This window comes from Tasmannia lanceolata, unplaced genomic scaffold (assembly GCF_043159265.1).
Source record: "Tasmannia lanceolata isolate RefF3 unplaced genomic scaffold, GAP_Taslan_0.1 ptg000007l, whole genome shotgun sequence".
Lineage (NCBI taxonomy): Eukaryota > Viridiplantae > Streptophyta > Magnoliopsida > Canellales > Winteraceae > Tasmannia > Tasmannia lanceolata.
Window position 1 is genome coordinate 11469588 of NW_027518684.1, and position 6000 is coordinate 11475587.

A 6000-nucleotide genomic window follows, 5' to 3' on the forward strand; every position below is an offset into this window, starting at 1 on the left:
TATTTAATGAGTTTTATTTGGTGTCTACATCTAGGTTCCTATATTTTTAAAAAATTTACACTTGAGTGTACGTTATTTGAAAATCCAAACCATTCGTTTGTGAAGACCCACGTAAATAGGTTATGCCCCTATTTACGTGGGGTTCAATTGAGAGAAAGCATTAAATAAAACCTTTAGAAATCGGAGGGTTAGGATCATCCCTTGGAGATGATTTTTTTAGCACAACCTACTTAACTAAGGCCTGATAAATTTACGGTTCAGATCTTAAAACAATGTTGACCCCACTGTAATGTTTAAAAAACATACTTTTGCATGTTTACATCATAGAAAAACTCATATTTAATAGAGGAAACGGTTCCTACACATATGTGCAGAGAGTTCTCTACACACTAGCTTAAAATACAGTGGGGGCCCATATTGTTTTGGTGATCCAAGCCATCAATTTTAAAGGCCCTCACATAGATAGGGTGTCTACAAAAAATCAGATCCATAGGATCATCTCAACCCTACGATTTGTGGAGGTAAAATGGATGTCTTTAAACCTTCACAAATTAGTCCATTTTTTGTCTCCACAGCTCGAATGGTCAGGATGATCCTATGGATCTGATTTTTTGTGGACACCCTATCTATGTGAGGGCCTTAAAAATGAATGGTTTGGATCACCCAAATAATGTGGCCCCCACTATATTTTAAGCTAGTGTGTAGATAACTTATCTACACATGTGTAGGAACCGTTTTCTCTTTTGAATATTAATCTAAGATACCCTTATTCAGTATTCATGTTTAGTGAAAAGGGCCAGCACCCAAAGTGAGAAGAATAAAGCAAGAAAGAACACTTCAAGTATGGGAGATTCTAAAGGCAGAAAACCTCAAACATGAACATGAAAAAAGAGAGATGGAAAGAGACAGGAAGAAAAAAAAGAAGGGGCCCTTTGGAATCCAATAAAACAAATCAGCAACTTAGTAATGTAATTTGGCAAAGGAAGCATTGTTTTGGTGAGGCTTTTGTGTGTAGAGAGCTTAAGATGTCAGTGGATAAATTTGTGGTTTACAACCATAGTAAGCAAAACTCTATTTAAACTGTTTTCTTTTTTTTTGAAAAAACACATTTCATTGGTGTGCTGTTTAAAACTCTGTTTAAGACTTTTACAACGAATAAAACTCCGTTTCTTAAACATGTATTTTTTGGCCAACTTCCAAATTTTTCCCCACTATATTTTGCAAACGACAAAATTCTAAACTCATTTTCTTGTGTTTCCGTTTTTTTCTAAACCAGTACCGTATTAAACTCGAATTTTGGCCGTACCCTTTTTTTGCCGAATCACTTTTTGCTAACTATGTTTACAACACATTAATCATTGCTCTGATGAAAGGGACTGAAAAGAGGTGGATAGACCCAGTACAAAGATGGAAGTAAGATTATGTAAGGGAAGGCTTATTCCTCCTCTTTTGTTCTTTCTTTCGACCACTCACTTCTTTCGACCTAAAATAGGTGTAAAACAAACTTTATGCCCATATTTCTCACTTAAAATGAGCATATTTTTCTCTTCAACATAAAGGCACATTTTACATCCAAAGGAACAAAGCCTTGGTATATTTTAAAGGAAATGCTTCTCATCCTCTTTCAAGCATGAGGCGTGACTTTTGGCTTCTCATTCACAATGGTGAGCAGATTCCTACCTAAATATGACAAGGAGAAATATTTTTTTCCTTTCCCTTACAAATGTAAAGTTTCTCTTATGTTCTATTTCCTCCATCGTAAAAGGTAAAACAAATTTTATGGCAAATTTTCCAATTAGAAATACGGGTAAAATTTGTTTTATGCCCATTTTACATCGAAAGGAACGGAGCCTTATAGTAACAAGAAAACCGCACCCACTATGCAGGAACATTATTCATGAGAAAAAAATAGTTGTTTAACATTTTATGATGCAAAAATAGAGCTTGAGCTTAAAGAGTGTAAGGCATGTAATAGCATTAAAAACATACGTCTACAAGGTATTTAATAGCTATAGAGAAATTTATCTAATAGCTATAACGGAATTTACATTGAAAATGTATTAAAACCTGAAAGTTATAGATTTTTAAGTAACCTCAGGGCCACCCAAAGTTAATGATCTAACAGCTACTGTACAATCTTAACCATTCATATGGCAGCCTCTAAAGTGGGGTTCAGAACATTAAAGACAACAGTGCCAAAAATAGGAGGGTTTGTAGGTTAGGGTTGTATGAATTCTGATTTGGGAAATATTTGGCATATAACCCATCCCATTATAGGTCCCAACAGATAAACTAACAGACCCAAGTGTTGGTTTTGCCACCCATTATCTTCCTTGGAAAAAATACGCAGGCACCATAATCATCCTCTTACAATGGTTTAGAACATTATCTTAAACTTCAAGGGTGTGAGGCATAAACTTGGTCAAATTGAAGTGACATTTATTCTGTCATTGTGGATAGCTTATAAGGTTTGATGTGAGATTAGAGCAACAAACTGCAAATTAATAATGATGTCTGTAACCTTGTTTTCCATCTATGCTGGGATGATTCAGATGAGCAAGGTGAAAGGACTGTATTTGAAGTGCCATAGGAACCAGGTGAAAGAACAAATAGATTTCCAGGAAAAAGGGAGAAAGAAAGAAATTGTCTGTCAGAAAGAACCACAGAAGTTATTTTCTAGTGATGATGTCCAACCATGTAAATTTTAGGATTTTACTAATTCTTGGATGCATTTACAAGAGCATCAAGTAGTGCTTATATAGAGCACTTAGAGGATAAACATAGAAATAAATCAAGATAACTATGGAAAGTGATAAGTGTAGAATATTCTAATCTAACCTAGTTACCAATCCAATCTAGCTGCCTAATCTAGCTAGTTTGCCTCACTTAACCAGCTTGCCCAACTACCACAATAAAATCCAATGGTGAGATCTACACCCAATCTAACGTCACATATTCTAACAAACCAAAATGTCAACCACCAGTTACTAGAGACCACTTCTATTTGAACCCACAACTTTGTTTTAAAGCACAATCAGGTTTATTTGCATACATGAAAGGAGGGAAGCATGGGTGCTGATCTTTTTCCATCAATCAAAAATAGAACTCATTGAAAAATTTAAACTGAAAATGGGAAGGGGTAGGGATGATGCACCAATGTAAACTCCTCTTGAACACAAGAATCCCTCTCAACCTCATCATTAGCTAGTTTAGCCAGAAGAGAGTCTTCCTTCCTATGTAGGACCATGTAAATGTAGATATCTGAAATCAAAGGTGGACACCAAAAGTATCATAAAAAATTTGACAAAGATCAAGTGGCATGCCCATATAACTACAAAGAGAGGCCGCCCACTTCAATTAACAGGCCATTTTTACTGCTTCTTCTACTTCCACTGTCACGGCACCAGCAGTTCCAGCATAAAGAAGATAAAACTGTTTTCATTGTGAACCATCACTCCAAAATATCTCTCCAAGTTCCCAGCAATTGAACAAAAGTTGTTGATTCCGGCTTTAGAAAAAAAAAAAAAACATAGAGCTGCCTGCACCAACTGAGAAACGGGAACACTAAAGCAACCCAGATATCCTTTCCTAATTTAAGAAAAAAAATATATCATCTCCACAATATCCAGTTCATAAAAATGGAGCTTTAGAAAATGGAACTTATCCTATCTATCAATTCCAATCAGAAGACCATTCTTCCTGGGTTGGAACGTTCTGGTGTCCAAACCACTGCAGTGTTCCGTTTTGAAAACGACACTCCTCCGTTTAAACTAGACGAATAGCATAAAATAATGTCGCAAAGGAAAACCTGGAGCCAAAGCACAAAAATGACTAAAAAATCTTAAGCCTCAGTTTGGGGTCTCAGGGAACAAATGAAAAATCCTAAATGCAACCAGAAGTGTGGTTTTCCATTGATTATGACGCTCTCATTGCACCAGGAGGAGTGAAATACCTTGAGGGCCTGTTTGATTTTAAGTTTTCCTGGACAAAACTGATTCTCGAATAATCATTTATTCAGCATTTGTCGAGCAACTATTCAGGTGTTCCACATTAACGTCTTAACCCTAGAAATTAGAGAAACTGAAAACCCATATGAGAAGAGGGATTTCAATTGCCCAGGATAATATTAGTCTTGGGTAAATATCATATCCTCCTTTTTCTATCCAAAATCAGATCCAAAAAATGTCTTTCACACAGGATACTCTTCACTTGTGCCATCTTTCCGTCTCCACTCTCGTGCCGTCATCCCGTCGGCAAGGTTTCTCTCTCTGCACTTGCAGAGTTTGCCAGAGGTGGTTTGCCGTAGTGTTTGACACAGCGGTAGGGTTGTTGAAAGGGTGGAAAAGGACACTAGAAAGGGATGAAAGAGCAGTGGAAAACGATTGTTGAAAGGGTTGAAAGGGCACTTGAAACTAATGGAAATCTTTGATAGAAGGAAGGTGGTTGTGTAGGAAATGATAAGGAGCAAATTAAGGGAAGATTGGTTAAAGTTAAGATCAAGAAGTAGCTTCTTGGGGAGGTTAATGGAGGTAGTTAGAATTCAAAAAAGGAGTTATAGAAAGAACAAGAATTGGTTGAGGAAAAGGGTAAAGGGATGGTTGTTAAGGGATGAATCCATTAACAAGGAGTCTTTTGGTGGTTTTCAAGTTTGAGGAATTGGTTAAGAGAAATCAAGAAGAGGGTCTGATTTTCTGTTGCAAGGTTGTGGTCGGTTTTGAAGAGAATGATATCTTGATTCTCAGATAGCATAACAATGAACAAACAATGGATAAAAATAATTCTAGGTAGAAAACATTGTCAGCAAACAAAAGATAAAACTAACTCAGGATAAACTATTCGTTCATGAGCTTATTCTGGATAAAACCTAGCCTGAAATCAAATATGGTCCCGAAGGACCTTCATTTCCCTTGAAAAATCTAACAAACATGGCAAAATATGAGAAAAAAAAACATTGTGATGGTAACTTCCACTGCATTCTTGGTCAGTTCTGGAGGAACAGGGTGCATGTTATGACCCGAATTTATAAAAATTTCCAGAATTCCGAACAGAACGCTATGTGAAAATTTCAGATCCAGATTCCAATCCTGAACAGAATTTTCTGGAAATTCTGTCCTCCAAGCAAAAGCAGTTGTTCCCACATATCTCCCTCCTAAACAAAGATTTAGAAATTTCCAAAGTGCCCAACACCAAGCAGCTCGCCTGGTGCCATAATTGGATTCATCCATATAATCCTCTATAAGTGCCATATGAACCACAATTACCCTTACGTAATCTGAATCAGGACAGCTACAAATGATGTATAACTAAAATATATATTTATGCCAAAAGAATGGAAATACACATATCATATAGGAATATCGTGTAAGGTACCGAACCAATACGCCAAAAGCTCCATATCTAATGGAATGTGTTAGGCTAGTTCCTTTAAACATGTCCCATACCATGATTGGTCCCACACCATGATTGGTCCCACCTAGTTCCATACCTAAGCAGCCCCCTACTTAGGACCATAACATTCCACCACACGTCCGCATCCGTCATCCTCGGTGGCCCACTTTGCTTCACTCTGGCCTTTTTCTCCAGGTAGCGCTTTCCACATGCCACCCCTTCCGTGACTTGAACACGTGATGTAGTTGCTGTGCTAATACCAAATGTAAGGTACCTAACCAATGCTGATGGAATGCTTAGGCTAGGCCCTACCCGCCACACACCAGGCTGGGTCCCACATAGAGTCCCATCCCTAAACATGCCCCCATTAAGGACCATGACATATCGATGGAGATAATAGTTAGACATTTAAGGATAGCTTATGATAAACTTCTTAGTTTACCTTTCTAAAGGAGTAGTTTAAAACTTTTAATCAGTTCATGCATTTGATTGTTCAGTGTAGGGCACTACAAAAGCATCCATAAAACCACCTAGCGATGCATTGGCACGCTAGAAAGTCAATGTTAGTAATTACTACTAACACCCATTACTTATGATGTCATTGTGTTTAAA